This window comes from Podarcis tiliguerta (assembly GCF_965153285.1).
Source record: "Podarcis tiliguerta genome assembly, chromosome: 13".
NCBI lineage: Eukaryota > Metazoa > Chordata > Lepidosauria > Squamata > Lacertidae > Podarcis > Podarcis tiliguerta.
The window spans coordinates 25,547,152-25,569,058 of record NC_139546.1 but is presented as its reverse complement, the minus strand read 5'-3'; the positions used below and the strand labels follow the sequence as shown (position 1 = coordinate 25,569,058).

At 46.3% G+C, this 21,907-nt stretch overlaps 1 protein-coding gene across 2 annotated transcripts in view; it reads left to right on the top strand.

Moving 5' to 3' along the window:
* THRA (thyroid hormone receptor alpha) overlaps positions 1-21,907 on the top strand; it is a 117,080-nt gene that overhangs the window by 9,734 nt on the left and 85,439 nt on the right. Inside the window, exon 1 of one of the 2 annotated variants that reach the window (XM_083408741.1) lies at positions 14,341-14,391. The exons of the other annotated variant lie outside the window; for it this stretch is intronic. The gene's annotated coding sequence lies outside the window, so the exon portion shown is untranslated. Of the gene's footprint in view, positions 1-14,340; positions 14,392-21,907 lie in introns of those variants that run through there. 2 annotated transcript variants of the gene reach the window in all.

The following is a 21,907-nucleotide window of genomic DNA, read 5'->3' as shown; positions in this document are numbered from 1 at the left end:
TCACACTTGTCAGCGATCTCTGCCTGAACACCAGCTCTCTGTGCTTTCTTGTGGAGGCTGTATATGCAGCTGCCGCAATGTGAGGTATCTCATAAAAGGTGCCGCCACAATCTGTGTTAATCGCAATATGCCTCCAGTGCATCTCCCATAGAGTCATACCTTGGAAGTAGGACAGAATCGGTTCCGGAATTCTGTTTGACTTCTAAAACGTTCGAAAACCGAATCACGACTTCTGATTGGCTGCATAAAGCTCCTGCAGCCAATCAGAAGCCGCGGAAGCCCCGTGGGATGTTTGGGTTCCCAAATAATGTTTGCAAACCAGAACAATGACTTCTGGGTTTGCGGCGTTTGGGAGCCAAAACGTCTCAGTTCCAGGGCGTTTGATAACCAAGGTACGACTGTATAGAGACCCCAGTTCACACAAACCGCATTTCCAGGCGAATTTAGCCTGGGGCAGAGTTGCACTTCCTATTTATATCTCCACCAGAGAACGAGCGCAAGGGAGGAACTGTGCAGAAGTGGTATGTTACTTCACAAGGGCATAGCCCTGGTAGGCTGCCTACAAATCTCTTAAACAAACAAACAAGTAAATAATACGAGGCGCCCTTTAATCTTTTCCCAAACTGCAATGCTACAGGTTTGCAACTCCCAATAACTGGGCTCTAAGCCATTCTTGTTCTAACCTTGCGGGCATTTAGAAAAACACCAGAATGTGGGCTCCCAGATCCTTTTCCAAAGCTTATTAACCCAGTTTGGCTTTCCGCATCTATTGGGCCGGGAAGCAAAAAATTGTGGATGCTTGGCTCCTGTGCACCATGAAATATGCTGCGGGGTGCAAATGAGTTGTATCCAACTTAAGTTGTGTTCGATGAGTAGACCTTTCAGAATTAATGAACCTAATTTTGTTATGTTAATGAACTTCAGCGGGTCTACTCTGAGTAGGGCTAGTATTGGATACAACAAGGCTAAGGCTTTTTGAAATATTTATTGTTCCGCTTGGTACATTAAAAGCACAGATGTCTGGGCGTTTTTAAATGAAGACTAAAACTTGGGGCTGTGAGGTGATTCAGGGAGCCAGTATAACAGAGCAGAGCGACTTGGCGGTTTGAGCATATTACACGGATCCAGGCCCAACTGCAATGGCTGTCAACCGGTTTCCGGGCCCAATTCAAAGTGCTGTTGTTGTTGTTGTTTTGACCTATAAAGCCTTAAATGGCTCAGGACTGCAATACCTCAAGGACCACCTCTTTCCATATAAACTGACCTGGTCTCTGTGATCATCATCTGAGACCCTTCTTTGTGTGCCTCATCCAGGAGAGGTCAGGAAAGTGGCAACAGGAGAACAGGCCTTTTCTGCAGCAGCTCCCATTTGTGGAATGCTCTCCCCAGGGAGGATTGACGGGTACCTTCATTATACATATTTAGGTGCCAGGCGAAAACATTCCTCTTCAGCCAGTTCTTTGGCTGATTAATATCCCACAGCCTTTTCAATGTGTTTGTGGGAGAGCAGTTGTTTTGTTTTGTTTTGTTGAAACTGTTTATTTTGTGCTCTTATCCTGTATTTTAACTTGTGAACTGCCCTGAGATCTTTGGATGAAGGGCGATATATAAATTTAATTAATAAATTAGCAATAAAGACAGGTTGCATGCAAACACATTTATTGAAGGGCGCCTTATTCCACCAGGCTTTTGAGCTCTGACTGCTTTTAATGAAAGGGCTGGTGCCATGCTGTTTTTATTTGTATGTTTTTAATAGTTCTCACCTTTCTATTTGTATTAATGTTCAATTGTTCTTTCACGATATTTCCCCCCCTCCCTATGCTTTTAACTGTTCTTATTTTATCCGTAAGCCGCCAAGGTTCCCTGTCAGGGGAAAAGGCAGCTTATTTAAAAAGTATGTTATAATAATAATAATAATAATAATAATAATAATAATAATAATAATAATAGCAGTAGTAAATGTATGGCTTTTAAGAAACAAAAGAACAACAGTTTTGAGAGGCTGCAGTTTTGAGCAATGAGGAAGCAGAGGCGGTGCTCTCCCTTCTCCACCCTGCACAACTGAAGGTGATTTTGAGTGGGAAAACAGCCGGTGGGGAAAGGATTAAGTGCCCCCCTCCCTCTGCTTTTCTGCTCTCAATTCCCTAAGTGGAATAACCCCTAAGTGGGAAAGGGAGGTTGGATCAGCCTGTAAGAGACAGATTAAGGGTGAAGACAGGAGGAGCTTGTCTGCGATTGTGTCATGAAAGTAGAATGTACAGCTGCTGACAGAAAATCGACTGGCTTGTCATGAATGTGGCAAGCTTATATTGTAGGCTCCTCATGGCAGGGACCTGCCTGTGTGTCTTTTGTTTTGCCTGTGGTATTATGCAATAGGCTACATACACAGGTAGCCCTGTATTGAAACACATTCCTGTGTTTATCTTTCAAAAGTCACGCTTCTAGTCCCCTTGAAAAAAACAGAAAGCCTGCCTGCAGTTTCCACGTCTCGGCCACAAATCTAGCCTCCCTGGGAAATGCTAGGTATCAGGAGTCTCAGTCAGTACAATCTTTAAATCCTTTGCTGTTCTCGCAGCCGTCCAATCAGCTTCTGACTCTCTCATTCCTCTGTGACCTGTTCCCCCTCCTTACTCTGCTAACTAGGCAGGCTGTGTTGGCAGTTGGATCCAGCGGCTAGAATTAAAGCTGCATTTGAAGGATGGCGTAGCTTTGTTTCCATATGCTCATCTGTTAGTGAGAGTTGGAGGGGTTTCCTGAGTGGACTGCAGTCCTCCTGACGGTCTTGCATATCCGCTCTTCTGTGCTTTCATGTCAGGACTGGGATCAAGCTTCGTGACAGGAAAAGGCCATAGCTCAGCAGTAAAGCAGAACGCCCCACGTTCAATCCCTGGCATCTAAAGTTCGGACTTAGAATGTCTCCTGTCTGAAACTCTAGGTAGACAGTACTGAGCTAGATGGACCGATTGGTCTCACATGGAAGATGGAGTATGTTTGTTTTTTCCTGCTCCGGAGGGTAAGATCTGAAGGAGCGTCTTCACCCCCGTCATCCAGCCTGGACACTGAGATCCAGCTCCGATGGTTTCTGGTGGTTCCCTCATTGTGAGAGGTGAGGTTACAGGGAACCAGGCAGAGGGCCTTTTCGGTATTCGCACCCAGTCTGTGGAACATCCTCCGAGCAGATATCAAACAGATAAACAACTATGTGATTTTTAAAAGACATCTGGAGGGAAGTTTTTAGTGTGTGATGTTATGTTGTACTTTTGCTCTTTTTTTTTTTGTTGGGAGTCACTCAGAGTGGCTGGGGCAACCCAGCCAGATTATTATTATTATTAATTGAATTTATATATCGCCCTATACCTGGAGGTCTCAGGGCGGCTCACAGAATAAAATCGAAATATAAGACCACAAAATACATAATCAAAATAAAAAACAAAAACCCAATACCCCCCCCAAAAAAACCCCACATTTTAAAAAGGCATAGAATATCAATCAAATCAACCAATAGCCTGGTTAAAAAGGAACGTTTTTGCTTGGTGCCTAAAGGTGTATAATGAAGGCACCAGGCAAACTTCCCTGGGGAGAGCATTCCACAGATGGGGTGCCACTGCAGAGAAGGCCCCGTTCTCATGTTGTCACCCTCCAGACCTCTCAAGGAGGAGGCACACAAAGAAGGGCCTCAGAAGATTATCTCAGGGTCTGGGTAGGTTCATATGGAAAGAGGCAGTCCGTGAGGTATTGCAGTCCTGAGCCGTTTAAGGCTTTCTAGGTCAAAACCAGCACTTTGAATTGGGCCCGCAAACTAATTGGTAGCCAGTGCAGTCGGACCAGGATTGGTGTAATATGCTCAAATCATCTTGCTCCAGTGAGCATCCTGGCCGCTGAATTCTGCATTAGCTGAAGTTTCTGAACCATCTTCAAAGGCTGCCTATGTATAACACATTACAGTAATCTAACCTTGAGGTTACCAGAGCATGGACAACAGTAGTTAGGCTATCCCTGTCCAGATAGGGGCGTAGCTGGGCCACCAGCTGAAGCTGATGGAAGGCACTCCGGGCCACTGAGACCACCTGAGCAAAGGATCCAGTAGTATCCCCAAACTACAAACCTGCTCCTTCAGAGGAAGTGTAACCCCATCAAGAGCAAGCGATCGCCCATCCATCCAGTCTAGCAACCTACCCACTAACAGTGCCTTGGTCCTATCTGGATTGAGTTTCAGTTTGTTGGTTCTCATCCAGTCCATTACTGAGGCAAGACACTGGCCCAGCAGTTCCACTTCCTTACCTGCATATATAAAGGATAAATAGAACTGAGTTTTATCAGCATACTGCTGACAACGTACTCCAAACCTCCAAGTAGCCCCACCCAGCAGTTTCATGTAGATGTTAAACAACACAGGAGATAGGATTGAGCCCTGTGGAACCCCACATTGAAGGTTCCACGGGGCTGAAAAGCATTCCCCAAGCAACACCCTCTGGGAACAACCATCCAAGTAGGGCTGGAACCACCACAAAGCACCCATAGTTTGGACAGTCGCTCCAAAAGGATACCGTTGTTGATGGTATCGAAAGCCGCTGAGAGGTCAAGAAGAATTAACAGGGACATGTTCCCCTTGTCTCTCTCTCGACAGAGGTTATCATACAGGGCCACCCCATCAGTTTCTGGGCCTAAACCCTGATCGAAATGGATCCAGAAAACCAGTTTCTTCCAAAAGTGCCTGGATCTGGTCTCCGACCACTCACTCCAGAACCTTGCTCAGGAAAGGGAGATTAGCAACTGGCCTGTGGTTAGTTAGGTTTTCCGAATCCTGGGAAGGTTTCTTAAGGAGTGGTTTTACCACTGCCTCTTTCAAAGAGACAGGGACCACCCCATCTCGTAAAGAGGCATTGATCACCTCCCTGGCCCAGCCAGCTGTTCCCTCTCTGCTGGTTTTTAGCAAGATGGGCAGCATGTAATAAATTACAACTACTACAATCAGGACTTTTTCAGCTGGAACTTAGCAGAGCTCTGGCACCTCTCGGGTGGGCACCATTACCATTCTAAGAGTAAGAGGGTGGTGTTCATGGTGAGATCCTGCATCTCTTTTTCTAGAAAATTAGCCCTGATTACTATTATTATGAACCAAGAAAGGAGATTCCTACTAAACATCAGGAAGAACTTTCTGATGGTAGGAGCTGTTTGACAGTGGAAAGGTCTCCTTTGGAAGGTCTCTCCGTCCTTGGAGGTTTTTAAGCAGAGGTTGGATGGTTATCCGTCATGGATACTTTAGTTGAGATTCCTGCATTGCAGGGGGTTGGACCACGGGGTGCCTTCAAATTCTACCATTCTATAAGTCTAAGGCAGCGGCAGGGGTCAGCAACCTTTTCCAGCTGTGGGCTGGAGGCAAGAGTCTGCACTACTTCTCACTACAAGGAGTCACTTAGACTGAGTAACCAGCCTGGACGGAAATAATTTAGAAGGCCAGGTGTGTCTCCGTTGGCTTGTGGGATCATATGGCAATGCTGAGTGTAGTACAGTGGTACCTTGGTTCTCAAACACCGAAAACCTGGAAGTAAGTGTTCTGGTTTTCGAACCTTTTTCGGAAGCCGAACGTCCAATGCGGTTGTCAGCTATTGTTTCCAGGGCGCCTGCACCAATCTGAAGCCGCGCCTTGGTTTTCGAACATTTTGGAAGTGAAATGGACCTCCGGAACGGATTAAGTTCGAGAACCAAGGTACCACTGTATTGCAGTTTAGATGACACCCTTGACCCACAGAGGCTGAGGGACCTGGATGAGGTGGTGCAGATGGCATGGTACTGGTGGCTGGTGGTCCCTCTTCCAGGCTCCATCTTATTCTTTATTCTGTAGGCCTTAATTAATGCCCCCTAATCTGCTCAGCCCAACCTTGTCACAGGTGTATGAGCTTGGGTCAAGATCTGAGCCAAACCCAGGGTTAGTTCTGCTGCTGTGGTGGTCCGTAGATTCTGGAATGGCTTGTAGAACTTCCTGCGCTGTTTCACTTCATCCAATAAAGAGGTATGGTACAGCTCTGATCTGAGGGCAGATGGGATCTCTTGGTGCCTTATTGGCTCTTCCATCCTTCCAAGCCTCTCGTTGTTTTTTCTGGCTAATGGTAGAGGCCCTTCTGAAGCTCAGCTTTTGCAGAGAGGACTCCAGACTCCTTTACCAACCTCTGCTGTGATGTTGGTGGCCCTCAGTAGGCAAGAAGGGCATTATCTCAATGACATGAAAAGGTTCACTTGCTGAATTATGCAGATCAAGCGGCTGTTAAAGGCGCCTGCAGTTATCTGTTCCCCCCACCTCCACTGATAATCCTAATTGCAGAGTCACGGGGGATTCCCTGCTGACAAAATCTGAGGCCTAAGTAGTGGCTCCTGGAATTCAGTTAGTATATATATTTTAATAGATTTCAACATGGTTCTGATATCCCCCAAAGGGCCTAATTAATAAGAGTGTTGCCTATGGGATCCTTGCCTCCATATATTTCTCTCTCTCTCTCTCTGATGTAGGATCTAATTCCCTCTCCTCCTCTCCCCCTCCCCATTTGAATTTCCCTTGCCAGTTGTCGGAAAGCATTAAGCGATGGGCTGCCACTGCCTCTGTGCCAAATGAAAACTGAATCCTTCTTTCGTAGCTGCCTGCCTGCCGGGGTGGCAGAGAAAGGGGGAGGGAGTGAATGGGTGGGTGGGAGGAGAAGAGCTGACCCTTTTTCTTAGATGTCTTCCCCTCCCCACTCTCCTCCTCTTTGGAAGCCTGTGTGTGTGTGTGTGTGTGTGTGTGTGTGGAAACAGTAGCTAGCTGTGTCGCTGAGAAATCACTGTGAGCTGAATGACCTTCTCTCTGTGACACAAGGGGGGTTGATAGTTGTATTCCTTTATGGGCAGCAGGTTTGGGAATGAGAGGGCAATGCTGAATATCTGAAATGAGGAGGGGCCAGACTTCCCCGGAAGGCCCTGGCAATCTCCTTTCCTACATTTTCTCTATTTTGTTACTTAAGCAACGTGGCGATTTTTACTGGGTTTTACCGGTCGCCTTTTCTGGGTGCTCAAGGCGACATGCTGTGGCGTTACAATAAAATCGCCCAAACCTGAAGCAACAGTAAAAATAATGGCTAATGAGAAGCTGAAACTAGGTCCCCCCCTCTTTTGAAAAATTGGGTCTTTAAAAAATAAAAAAAACACAGAGAAGGCGTTTAAAAACAGGACAGATAGTGTAATGGTTGAGGTAGTCAGGCCAAAATTAGATGTTACGTTACTCATGTTGTTAGCTCTTCTGCGATTGGTTTTTCTTAAAAAATAATAATTTGCAGGTGGATGAGGCAGATCAGGACTGTAGCATGGGGGGAAAGGGGTGGTGGTGGTGATCCCTTTGCCCCTTCTGCTGTTCCAGTTGGAATTGGGGTCGTAACTGGAATAGGGGCTTTCCTCCCCCATTGCAAAGAGAAGGGCCTCTTGATCCCAATTGAGGCTGTGGCAAGGCCAAAGGCTTAAAGGCCCCTTCCTCTCACCCCATGCCTCACAGCCTCTTGGACTGGGGAGAACTGAGTTTACGCCCTTGTACGGCTAAGAGTGGATTCATAAGTCACAAAGGGTGGCCCAGCAAGATCAAAGCAAGCCGCCGGTTTTAATGGACAGCTCCACAGTAGAAGAGCAGTACTCAGAACTTCTAGTCAGCCATGGCCAAACTTGGCCCTCTAGCTGTTTTGGGACTACAACTCCCACCATCCCTAGCTAACAGGACCAGTGGTCAGGGATGAAGAGAATTGTAGTCACAAAACAGCTGGAGGGCCAAGTTTGGCCATGCCTGCTAGCTGAAAGGTCCGAGTAACTGGGGGGGGGGGGGTTGGGCCTGAGGACTCTGGAAAGCTGCTGCCAGTCAGAATCAACTTTATTCGCCTAGATGGATCAATGATCTAACAGGACTTCACATGTTTAAAATGTGGCTCTTCCGGCTGTGGAATATGGACAGCAGTGAAAGCTTAGGAACAAGTTGAGATGTAACAGAATTGGCCTGCATCCTTTTCAGTGGTGCTTATAAAGTGAGCAACATATAGCAGCTTACTTTTGATATTTTAATCACATATATTGTGTTTAGCTTTTGCTATCGTTCTCTTATCAGACCTGATTTCTCCTCCCCTCTACTTCTTCTTAAAAAAAAAACACAACCCACCAAAACATGATAGTTGTGGTTTCTTGCTAGGCCGCAAGCAGTCACCATTTCAAAGCAAAAGTTATAGCACAGCCTCCCCAAACCTGGTGGCTTCCAGATGTTGTCAGACTCTTTAACCCCTTTCAACTCCAGCCAGCATAGCCAATGGTCAGGGATGGCAGTGTTTTTTAAGAGCCCAGCAACATCTGGGAAAGTCATGGGTTCCTCAGTCCAAGACTAGAGACTGGGACTGAGAGATCCATATTAAAGCTGTGAAGGCTTCTGGGTAGCCCTTGACAAATCACGCCTCAGTTTTCCCCTTCTAAAACGGGATTATTACTTGGAAGGTAAATGAGCACTAAAAAAAAGTGCTAAATTAGTACATGCAAAACGGGGTCTGAGCTGCAAGACAGGCTTTCCTGTTCAAATCCCATCTTAACCACTTAGTTACTAGGTTGGTGGCCTTAATTAAGCCCTGGTCTCTCAGCCTCATTCCGCTATTTGCATATATGTGTATAATGCTGCCTTTCTTAAGGAGCGTTGAGGATTGCTGAGATAATGCGTGTGAAGTGCTTTGAAACACTCGCGTGACATTCATATATTGCTTTTTATCACTAATAATGTTAATTATAGTCCGTATGTGGTGGTGGTGGGGCGGGTCTGGGTTTTGCATTAAGAGGGGCTTATAAGGTGGGAAGTCGGTTGCCTAGGCTTGGGCCTAGCTTTCTCAAAGAGCAAGACGGTGAAGTGGCAAACCTTTTCACCACCCCCATTGCCTGTTCCGCTTCAAACTGCGGTTGGGGGCAGGAGGATAGAGTGATAAACGTGCCCCTCCAGAACCCGTTACAAACCCCCTTCACCCGCCCAAGAGGGAATGGAGATGAGGTTGTGGACAAGAGATAAGAGGAAGGCCTCCTTTGCCATTGTGTAATGCCAAGGGGCCCTTTCGCACCACACACGCTGACCGTGTGCAGCTGTCACGGTGCTTCTCGGAAGGCCAGGAGGCCCCCCAAGTCGTTGGGCGGAAGTTCCCTATCTAGCGGCATCGACCGCCAGTGCTTCCTGTTGAGAAGGACTTTGCAACATCCCTGTAGGGTGGAGAAACTGAAGCCCCCATTTCTCTCCCACAACAGGGATGAGGAACCCAACAAGGCCTGTTTCCAGCCCCGCTGCTCCGTTACCCTCTGGATTCCCGCATGCTCTAACATCGCCATGTTGCGACGATGGGTGCATTTATAGAACGAAAACACTAAACAGGCTACATGGCAATGGGAATGGGGCCTGGTCTATTCAGTAGCATTCCAGGCTCTTTCCTTACGTTTCCAGCTTTCCCTTTTAAATAAATAAAGACATTTTCCATTTTGTAGATTTCAGAGAAATGTACGGATGCTATTCTACCAAATTGTTTAGTAAGGAAGCGCCCTGCTCCCAGATTCTAGTCTCCCTGCCTGTGAGTACAAAAAACATCGGGGAGATTTTGGCAGCCTTTTTTAAAAAAATTAAAATTAAAATTGCCCACACTGGGCGCTGAGCCCAGAGGGTACTGCAGGAGGCATCGCAACCATGACTTAGAATGGAAGGTGGGGCAGGGGGCGCTGAATTTTGGCATCTCACAAGGCGAATCTGAAATTTTTGAAAGCCCAAAGTCCTCCGCTGGGGCTGCGTTTGGCCCCTGAGCTGAAAAAAGGTACCCCACCCTTGCTATGCAGGTCTGTTTCAGAGGTCGAAGAAGAAAAAGGACACCTTTCCCACTCTCCAGAACTGTATCTCCTCTAGTCCCTGGCTGCATAAGATGTTCCAGGTCCAGTCTGGAAGCTCTCTAGCCTGGGCCACTTTGAGGGCACCCTGAGCAGAGGGCTCTCTGGTGACCCCCCTCTCCTGTTAGTGGGCCCTGACAAGCCTTCCTGGACAGTGCTGGTGTTTGTGTGCGCTCTGTTGAAATTTACCACAATGTCCAGAGCGACCCTACATTGTAGGAACTGTAGGAAACTATACGGCAGCAGCTAAACCAAATCCATGAGCTGCTTCTCGCAGCAGCAGGCCAGAAAGAAATTAAGCTTTGCCTAGGGCTTGATTTGAGCCAAATTTATCTAGTTTCAGAAATGGCTAGTCCACCTGTGTGTCTCTTGTTACAAGTAGGGCGTGAAGCTGCTGAATATCTTCTCCAATTTTCCCCTCCCTTTAGAATCGTGTGGCATTTAGAGATACACTGCCCCTGCACATGGAGGCTCCATTTTCACAATCCCTAACAGTAGCCATTGATTTAGCTTCCATAAAAATTTGCTTGCCTAATCTTTCTTTTTTTAAAGCACCAGTGCTTCTTTCAAAGGTTCTTCTTTTGTCCCCGCCCCCCCCCTCTTTCTAAAATATTTTTTAAATCTCAGAGCCATTTAAACCTTGACTAATTATGTTAAGGCTGATTCCAGGGGACCTTTGACCCGCTCCCAGAATGGTTGCCATAGGTTCTGTTGCCCCCACCCCCGCCCAAGTTTTTGCTGCGCATGTAACTTGCATTGCCCAATGACATTGATTGTTTGCTTCAAAATCCGAGCCTTTCCCATGGCGTTTTTAAACAAGAAAATCAACCTTGAGATTGCTCAAGGGAGCTCCCTTTTGCCTCCGCTTCCCACTCAACAACAGAGAGCTGTCACAGAATCAAAAGTACGGAAGGGGGAGAAAAAGGGTGAGGTTGGGGGAGAAACGTCTGGCTGCTACTTTCACAGAAAAGCTATTTTTCCTGTTTTTCTGGGTGGGTTGGGACTTTGCATGCAGAGACAGAAAAAGTGAGAAATGTAGATTTTTCTCCGCTGAACTTGATGCAGCGCTACACTTTGCAATTGCTGCAAGGACGCAAGGGTGTTACACCCGTGTTCCTGCAGCCAACAAGTGAAGTGTGTGATTCAACGCCCATGTAAACATATGATTGGAAACCCTGGTCCAGGCAAGTACGCAGGGGTTTAAAGAGGCGTATATGCGCAGGTATATCGTTCACACTTCGCATGTTGTGGGCAAGGTTGATGCCAGCAGCTGGCGTCCTTTGGCAGCTGTGGGGCTGATCGCCAAATCCTACTTGCGCCCACATTTGAATCCGCCATCAGGGAGGTGAGCACTGGTGCTATTTTAATTTTCAAAGATTGCCCCAAATGTAGTGTGACTGTGGATATTCTGCAAACTTTAAATGGGTGTTGTTTGGAATACTGCTGCCCCAACAGAGAAGGGAGTCCCACCAGATATCACTTTGCCCCGGATGTTCCCAGGCCAGCCCTGCATACAGGCAGCGGTGTGACAACAGGGTCGCTTGCACCAGTTGCACAGCTACCCAGAAATATTTGTGGCACAGTGTGTGTGTGTGTGTGTGTCTGTCAGAGAGAGAGAGAACAGGTGTGTGGGTTGTGCACCTTGGTTCCAATGGGCAGAGGCGACAAAATAACTAAGATCTTTCGTTGGACTGAGTGAGTTTGTTATTGGAACCATAGCATTGGAAGGGACATCTAGTCCAACCCAGTATTTTGCCCAATGTGGGGCTTGAACCCACAACCCTGAGATTACGAGTCTGATGATCTACTGACCGAGCCACTCACTGTTGTGTGCGGACTTTGGAATTCCGTAAAAATTAGCAGCAGCCAGATTTGAAAAGGAGCAGAACCTTGGTTACATGAATGTGCCTGGAGAAAAAAAAGGAAAGGTTTTTGTTTTTTTTAATGTACGAAAGCATTCTTTTTTTGGGCGTCCACCTAGCAAGCAACACAGCCTGGATAAATTCCACATTTCGCCTAATCCAGCATAGTTTGTGGGCATTTTGGAAATCTCAACCTCGTTGTGAAAACTGCCTTCTACGTGAAGAGACCGAAAGCTCGCTCTCCGAACCCAAAGGATCGATTCCTTCTCCCAGCCTGCCTTGACTCATGCTAGCCCAGAGAGAGAGAGAGCCCTATGCCGTCAGTTCATGACCTCCAGATATAGGTCAGCTGTTTTCCGGATCAATCGTCGGGCCCGCCTGTCACAGGCCCAAGCGGAGGGAGTTCCTCTTTTCGCTTGATGTTCTTGGAATCGGAGGGACGCGCTGGCAAGCCACGTGACCTGGCCCTTTTGTGTTTTTTTGCTTTATATTGCGGTCTCTCTCTCTCTTCACCTCTTGCAAGGAGACGTGTCTGTTTCACAATAGCTTGTCCTGTCACCATGCCGATGGGAGTGTGTGTTGCAGGGCGAGGCATTCTTGGACATACATCTGGCGTGACCTCCCCTGGCGCCTCGGTGTTCTTGGGCTCTGCTTTGAGAGACCTGACGTGATACTGTTGGGTAACCCCGGGCCGTGGATTTGTTGTGGGGACAGGCACTGCGAGTGACTCAGTGTCTCTCCCACTCCAGGGACCACACTCCGTTTCCTTTGCTTATGTCATCCTTGTGGCATCCTCCGTCCGAACCAGAGCTGCTGGCAGTCTCAGCAGCTGCTGTCCCTAAATGCTTTGGATTCCAGTTGGGTTTGCTAATGGAGGGGCTCAAGATAGATCCTCTTTGGGGGAGCATGTGCCCAGGGAACAAGTACGTATTTATTTGCACGTTCGTTTGCACACCCGTTTTCGCACAGGTATTTATTCTGTATGTCCCTTTGCCTTATCCTTGGTTTTGGATCTCTTGAACGTGCTGGCGGCGTCCAGGGTTTGCCCTGGTCGTGACATTCGCTCAGAGGCAGTCAAGATTCCCATACAGATGCGTGCAGGCAACTACCGGCCTTTTTGCTAGCTCACTCTTGCTTGCTGGACTCTGGAACCTAAAATCCGGGTGTTCATTTTGTGTGGGGTGAAACCTGTAGTCTGAATTGTTTTGGAGAGATATTGGAAGATACGATGGTGAGAAATGAAAGGTTTGGGATTAAGCATACAAAACGTCCAAAATCAATGTTTTCAGCCAGCCTCTCCCCCCCCACAAAAATAGACGCAAGTTGCAGGTGCTGCAATAAATTGCCCAAATGTTTACAATCTGCATAGATGTGATGGTCCAGATCTCCACCTTGGCTCCCCAGATGCTCTTGAACCACAACTCCCATCATTCCTGACCACTGCCCATGCCGGCTAGGAATGATGGGAGTTGTAGTCCAACAACATCTAGGCACCCAAGGTTGAGAAAGGCTGGTCCAGAATCCAGATATATATATGGCTGCCTGATTCATTTTACCTGGGGGGGGTTCATGGAAGAGAGCATTCTGTCCTCAGAGGTGGTGAGCCTTCTGTTCACCCACAAACCATAGATCTATGCATTTGCTGGAACATTTACTCAAACCCAGGCAGACATCTGTTTGTGTCTTCAGCTAGAAAGGCACTTAGGTGGGCAGAGAGTGATGGCACAGGCTCTCCTACAAAAGGAGGCTGAATTTATTTTCCCCTTGTCTCTCTGCACACATTTTAAAATGCCCAGATTAAACCTGCACAGAGCAGGTGCACATTTGACTTTTGTTATATTGATTGCCATCCATGCAAACCTGTTGGGCCTTGCAGCAAGGTATATCACCTGCTGACATGTCCAGCTGCTACTAGGCATACACATTTGTCTGTATGATGTGTGTATGTGTACATATAGATGTATGCACGCACACACACACACATTAAGTGTTTATTTGTTTATTGTTTTATTTATATCCCACCCCTCTTCCAAGTAGCTCAAGGTGGTGTGCATGATTTCCCCCTTCCCCATTTTATCCTCGCAACATGGAAACTAGAAATTCAAAATTGTTTTTCCATGACTGCTGTGACCTAAGGAACCCCTGGAACTGAAGTTCGATCAAAGGTGTTGATAACTGTCTGCTGGAGGTCCCTGGCAGCTTTGTGGAACTATCAGACCCAGAGTTCTTTTCATATTTAATTGTAAATATTTTTAAGCTGGTTTTCTAGTCTTGGTAGTAATAGCGGAATGAGTTCCAAACAGTGCGATGAGGCACACCATTGCACCATAAGAGAACTGAAAGCTCCCACCTGCTCACAGATTAGGCTGCCTCTTGTCTCTCTGTGTGATTGATTGCTCTGGCCTTGATTCCTTACCATCAGTCTCTGCTGTGGTTGGATATTTCTGCCACACCTGTACACTGAGGGAGCTTGAATTATTCAGATGCTCCAAAAGCAAATGCAGCAGCCTCTGAGGAGGCTACCCGTTGTTTTTCTGAATGAGTATCTATCCTGGGTTTACCTCCTTCCATGTAGAAGCGATGTCCAGGTCAGTGCCAGAAACACACGATGTGGTCTCCTATGGGGGTAAGTAATGCTTACTCTTTCCATACTCTAAAAGCAATAATACGGGATTTCCATATTCTGATGCCCAGAGATATAGCATGTTTGTTTGGTGCACAGTGTAATCCTATGCATGTCTACTTTGAAATAAGTCCTGTTTTGTTCAGTGGCTCTTGCTCACTAATTGGCTGTTTTCATGATTGCAGCCTCATATTTCATGTGCATAATTAGAAATATGTCATGCTAATTTCATGTGCAGTATAAAATATCTGAAAAGTTGTTCTGGTAGCCAAAAGTAGTTTATCTGAAATAATTTGATTTAAGGGGGAAGGGGGCAGGATCTATAAATGGCATTTATTGCACATTAAGTTTTATACTCAAAACAAGTGCAAAGCTTTAACCTAGAAATTATTTTTATTGGGATATTTGTAAATATTTTAAGACATGTTAGTTCAGTAGCATACACTTCCCTAATGTTATTTAGATTTTAAGAAAAAGGAGGAAGGCACTGAAAACTGTTTCAACATATGTTGAATAGCTGTGTGCATGAATATGTGTCCTTGGAAGAATAACCGGGGCGAAACGTTAATTGCAGATTTTAAAAAATTGAGTAGTACAGTATTATGTCCTTTCCACTTTCCATTTTACTTTTATTGTGTTAGTTCATTATGTTACTATGAGGAAAATACGTTTCTAAAAAAGAGAGTGGGAATCCGTGGAAAAATTTAGTACTGGATTTTTTCCTGGGGAAGAGATTAATACCGCACACCACTGTTTAAAAGCAAACTTATTTCAGATGTGTGAGTAGAGTGGACAACTCACAGAATTTTAGGAAGCAACTCTTGCAGAAAAATACCTGGAAGTGAGTAGAGTTGGGTCTTTTCCCCAGCCCTAGTTGAAGATGGAGCCTGGCACCTTACTCATGCACAGCAGATGTGCTACCACTGAACTATGGCTTTATAGGGCTGCCCGCCACTCGTGTGATTTAGTTGATTATAGGCACATTTGCACATTAATAAAGACTTCATTGTCCCTTTTGAAGCATATTGAAGGAAGTGGGTGTGCAGTTGTTAACGTGTGTTTTGGACTTCCCAGGTTGAAATCCTTGCTCAGCTACAAAGCTCTCCAAGTGACATTGAGTACGTCTGCTCAGGTTTCCTTAGAAATCTGGGGGGTAAAATGTGATAAACGCTACTGCGCATTAATTAGAAGGAAGAGTTGCCTTCTAATATTTTGCTTTTTCATTCCCTGCTCGAGTACACCAGGAACAAAATAGGGGTTTTTTTTAATCTAACAAGGGTGCCCTTCCATCTTGGTCTTGGTGTATGTGGACATGCTGGCTGGGGCAGAAACATGCCTGCTATCGTGGCTCCACTTCTAGAAGGAGCCACGCATGTTGCCAGCACATAACTGCCCGCGTTAGCAAACGTGTTGTTGCCATGCGCTTTCGGCATGCGCTAAGACTTGGCCACTGTGGCACATTCCTTGATAACATCTAGATCAGATTACCGTAACATCGCTTTGCGTGAGGTGCCTTTGAAGAATTTTTTGGGAAACTTCAGCCGGTCCAGTAGATGACGGCTGGATTGCTAACTGGAGTTGGCTGCAGAGAGCGTATATCACATGTGCGTAAAGTGGTACGCTTAGCTTGCAGTGAAGTGAGCTTCCAGGAGCAAATTCAGCCTGCTGGTTTTAACCTTTAAAGTCCTCAGCTATCGGGCAGCCGGGGTACATTCAGGAATGCTTTGTTTGTGTGGAATCCCAAGGCAATGGTGTTAAAGAACCTTATTAGGAACTCTGATTTGGAGAAATCAGTCACTTGTGTTCACATTTTGTTAACTGCATTTTAAATCCCACCTGTCCTCCAGGTTGCTCAAGGCAACAAATGCATTTCTCCCCTGGTGTCCTCACAACAGCCCTGTGAGGTGGGCTGAAGATCACCCAGTGAGCTTCATGGCTGAGTTGGGTTTGAACCCTTGTCTCCCAGGTCCTAGTCCAACACTCTGACCACAGTCCCACCCTTGCTCTCTTGTCATGGCAGACAAGCTTCCTGGAAAGACATACTGTATTTTTATTACCATCTTCCTCTGCAACCCACAGATGCAGGAGAGTGTCAGAGAGGTTCTAAAAGTGCTGGGCTTAAAAGTGGATCTGCCTGATGGGAAATAGTTATAAATCCTGCTCAAAAGTCTAAAGGTCCTGCCTTTATATGAGGGGCCACAGGGAGTTGGGTCACCTTAATGCGGGGGCTTATCCTTGTGGAATTTGCATCCCAAGGAGAGGGTGATATTGAGAGGGTGGTGGAAAACACCCTGTGGTCTTCATAGTTCTTATCTGATTTATTTATTTTTTTAAGAAGGTGGGTGCTCTTGCGGTTTAAATCTTCTCTTTTTTCCTGCGCATTGTTGTATTTATAGTCAATGCTGTGTGTTAGCTTTTGCCATCTTGAGGGCCTGTTTTTTGGACTGCAAGGTAGGGTGAAAACTTTTTTAAAAGAGAGAGAGAGAGCAAATGAGAGTCTCTAGCATTGCAACCGCACCCATGCGTGCAAATGTTCCCGCCCACCGACACATCTGCAAGATCATGCAAACACTTACGCCTAGCCTTCCCCCCCAATCCTGTCACTCATCCTCCCTCTTGCCAGATGTTGCTGATTTTTTTTTTGATTTTTTTTTTGTTAATCAGCTTGCGTTGTCCCTACCCTCTGCAAAGTGTTCTCTGGATTAAACCTAAGCAGGGCTGAATCCTCACGCAGGTCACTTAACGCCATTCCCTATAACTCCATTCCCCCCCCCCCTTCTTCTGTCTGTCTGCTTGCCAGATGGGTGCTGGTTGGCAGCCTTGATCATGCTGCAGTCTGGGGGTGGGATTGAGAAGAGAAGTAGTGGTTCCCCAGTTGAGTAAAGAAGCTTACAGAACCACTCCAGTTGGAAGGGATCTCATCAGATCCCTTTGCCCTAAGCCCCCCACACACCCTGAACCATCTCCAGCAGATAGCAGCCCTGGCTTGGAAAACCAGCTATGGAAAGAGGTGCCTCTTGCTATTTGTGGGGATGTATAATCTGTGGCCCTCCAGATGTTGCGGAACTCCCATCACTCCAGACAGCGTGGTCAGTGGCTGGGGATGTTGTGGTCCTGCAACATCTGGAGGGCCACTCGTTCCCCACCTCTGACCTTCCTTCGCAAGACTGCTTGTCCTAGGGCTGGACTTCTCTGAAAGGTGGAATGTTCTTCCCTAATGCCCAACCCATATCTACCGCCCTGTAATTTATTATTCCTACAGCAACATCAGTGCGCACAGTGCTTTTCAGAGAGTGCAAGTCAACTGAACCTTGCCCCCAAGGAGCTTACAATTTAAAATATGACACAGGAGAAATGAAAGAGGGGGAGGATGTACAAGAAATTCAGGTACCTAGGACTAGTTGCAGAAGGATATAGAAGCTTTGGGGTTCTGCCAAGGCCTTCATAAGAGAAGTGGTTTTTGAGGGCCAGTGCTTCGTGGCTTTGCATGCAGGAGCTCCCAGATTTGATCCCTGGCATCTCCAGGTAGTTCTGGGAATTGCCCCTTGCCCCTGGAGAGGTCTGTTCAAGGTAAGGAGAGGCCATAGAGCAGCCCAAGGAGGCAGTTCTATGCATGAGCAAGGGGACAATGACAAGCATACGGAGACCTTCAGATGACTGAGGATGGTGGAGCTGGAGGTGCAATGGTCATGGACAGAGACACATCAGGATATAAGAATGGGGAGATATTGGTATGCAGGGGCATTGAAGACTTTGAAGTTGGGGCCAATAATCTTGTGCTGGATCTGGGTGAGGGATCATAATTCAGTGACATTGTGTGGTTTACATGCAGCACCCGGTCCAATTTATTTTAATTTTTTTGCAGCAGTTGATTCATGAAACACACCTGGAAAGCTTCTGCCAGTGAGCGTAAATTGTACAGTGGTACCTCTGGTTACGAACTTAATTTGTTCCAGAGGTCCGTTCTTAACCTGAAACCGTTCTTAACCTGAGGTACCACTTTAGCTAATGGGGCCTCCTGCTGCCGCTGTGCCGTCGGCGCGTGATTTCTGTTCTCATCCTGAGTTGAAGTTCTTAACCCGAGGTACTACTTCTGGGTTAGCGGAGTCTGTAACCCAAAGTGTTTGTAACCCGAGGTACCACTGTACTGGGTTGGACGGACACTCTGCTATCATGTAAAGCAACTTCCTGTGTTCCCATGGGAGCAGACAGGAAGCCTGTGTAGGGATGTGAGGAGGGGCATCATGTTATCAGAGCAACGAGAGAGATGAATGATTTGGGCATCAGAGTGATGGATCGAGAGACGTGCCTGGTCCAAAGTGATACAGTAGAAGGAGGAGAGGAGATTGCAGCAGTTACTCCAGGTGAGACATTAGCAGGCCATGGAAGAACGTTTTTTCCTGAGGTTTTTTTTTTTAAAAAAATGAAACACTTGGCTTCTTACTGAAAACTGCAACTAGTCTTTTTTCCCCCTGGTGTGCTTTTAAAATATTTCAATGCCATCATCTGTATCCCCCTCTCCTTGGCCCTTTATGCCATGAATATATCTGGTTCCTTTAGCGTGCCCTGGTGGGTTTGGCACCTGAGACCCTTTTCCATATTAATATACAGTGGTGTGGACTTTTCCCTAGGAAGGCTTGTGCTGCAGTCAGTGAGTGGGGTTTTTGCACACAAGGTTTAAATTGGTTTGGGCTTACGTTGCGGTGCAACGGGAGTGGACAATCTGATTCCTTTTGCAACATCTGTCATTTTTTCTGTTTCGTTTGTCGCCGTCTCGTGTGCAAATGGCCTTAGTCTTGAGGATGCCACACGAGTTGCAGCTGCTCTTCTAGAGTTTGTCTTCTCTCTTCTGAGTCTCCCCTCCCCTTAGTTTTGTTTTTGGAACGGAGGGGGCAGTCTAAAAAGCCGCCTGGGGAATTAAGGCCCCTTCTGCACTATACATATAAAGTGGTATCATACTACTTTAAACAATGATGGCTTCCCCCAAAGCATCCTGGGAACTCCGGTTTGTCAAGGGTGCTCCCATTCCCCTCATAGAGCTACAATTCCCAGAGTGGTTTCACAGTCAATCCCTCTTCCATGGAAACTCTGGGAACTGTAGCTTTGTGAGAGGAATGGGAGCACCCTTAAGAAACCGCAGTTCCCAGGTATTTTTGAAGGGAGCCATGATTGTTTAAAGTGGCATGACACATCTTTAAATGTATATCTTACATATATGTCATGCAGATTGGAAAAATTTCTCATTTTTGCATATCAGTGTTTTGTTTTTGTGGGTCCTGGGAAGGGCACTGAAACTATGGAAATCTTTTAAACATTATACCTCTCCGGCATCTTGCCATTTCTGTAGGTACAGTGGTACCTTGGTTCTTGAACTTAATCCATACCTGGAGTCCGTTTGACTCCTGAAACCATTCGAAAACCAAGGCGTGACTTCCGATTGACTGCAGGAGCTTCCTGCACTGAAGCAGAAGCCACGTCGGACGTTCGGCTTCCGAAAAACGTTCACAGACCGGAACACACACTTCTGGGTTTGAGGCGTTTGGGAGCCAATTTGTTCAACAACTAAGCCTTTTGAGAACCAAGGTATCACTGTATTGTCCACGGGAACTGTATCCATGCACACTTCCTTTTGTGCTGAGCTTCCTAAGCACAGGTGTGGGATTTCCAAGTCCATGTCCAAGCGATTCTTTTTTCCTTCCGCCACTGTCCCAGGGAAAATCTGCACTTTACCACTGAATCGGAACCAACCGCAATCCATGAAAAACCTGGTTGCAGTTTGCTCCGATCCAGTGATAAAATGCTGGTTTTCCTGGGGAAAGTGATGGAATCATAATTTTTTAAAAACCCACTCAGACATGGACCTGGAAATCCTTTTGTGCTGCATGTATAGACACAGCTCCTGGAAGTGTGGACAAGGCCTAAGTTCTCAGAATTAGACCCATTGAATTTAACCGAACTTAAATTAGTCGTGTCCTGATTTCAGCAGATGCACTCTAAGCATGACTAAGGTTGGATGCAAACCTGGTGTGTTTTAAAAACCTATATTTGCAAAAAGGGGGATACACACAGTTGAAATATTCAGAGTGTTAGCCATGTTGGCCTGTGTTGCAGCAAAAGCAACAAAGAATCTTGTAGCATCTTAAAGACTATAACACAATTATTACGGCATAAGCTTTTGTGAAATAAAGCCCACTTCATCAGATACACAAAGTGTCCTTCTCAGTTGCAAGCTATATTTCCATATGAGTGGGAGGGTTTGTAAGTAGTTAGGTCAGAGGGAAATGAAACGCAAAAAGCACACGCAATTAGAACTTGAATGCATGAAAAAGAAAGCACAGTGACCCTTCAGAACAGCAATGATAGGTAATAACAGAAATCTACTTAGAAATTAATATCTTTTGTCTCTGTTCAGAACCAAATGAATGGAATTTAATTCCTTGATTAACTGTAAGCATTGGGACTTTGCTTTCAAGTTCCATTGTTCAAGGGCGACCATCTTTAAGATTAGTAAGAGGGTGGCCTGGTAGCTTGAAATGTCTCCTGCCAAGTTTCTGTTTATAGCAGAGGTTTTCAATCTTTTTGGATCCATGGCTCCATTGACCAACTATATTCTTTCTGCGGCACCCTTGTGAGGCTAAGGAGCCCAGATATGTCACCCCTTGCCTGCAGAACTGGTAGCCTCTCAACCCTTTTTGAACACCCTTCCTTGTGGAGTGTCCCCTCAGCCTCCTCTCCTCTCCTCTCCTCTCCTCTCCTCTCCTCTCCTCTCCTCTCTTCTCCTCTCTCCTCTGGGCAGCCACTGCTGCCACCCCTGGTCTCTGAGCTGCCCCCCCCCCGCCCCAAAGATAGGTACCTCCTCACACTGCCCCACAGGAGCCTGGGAAACAACCCTTGGCCGGCTCCAGAGACACCATTCACCTGGGGAGCTTGTAGCCGGGGCTGCTGCAACAAACAGCTGTGCAAACCTTTGGGAGGCAGAGACGCAAGAGGGCATCAGAGGAGGAGGGCAGGAAAGAAAGAGGGACAGAGACCAGTGTTACTCATGCTACCCCGATCATCATTCAAGGCATCCCAGGGTGCCACGGCACACTGGTTGAAAACCACTGGTTTATAGTATTGCCATTTCTGTTGTCAGATTTGCGTCCATTGATTCTTTTTCACAAGGGCTGGCCCATTTGTTCTGACTAATAATAATAATAATAATAATAATAATAATTTATTTATACCCCACCCTCCCTGGCCAGGGCTGGGCTCAGGGTAGCTAACACCAAATATGAATTACAATAAAACGTAACAGTAAAGAAAAACAAAAAACCCAACAACAAACAAACAAACAATTAAAATACGGCTTAAAATACATCTTAAAATACATCTTAAAATGCAGTCTCATTCCAGTAGTAGCCTATAAATCAAGACCATAAAGGGAGGAAACATCAGATATTCACCCGAGCCAGCTATCCATGCTGGTCCTACATGGGCCAGCAAAAAAGCCAAGGGAAAATTTATATACCAAATCCCA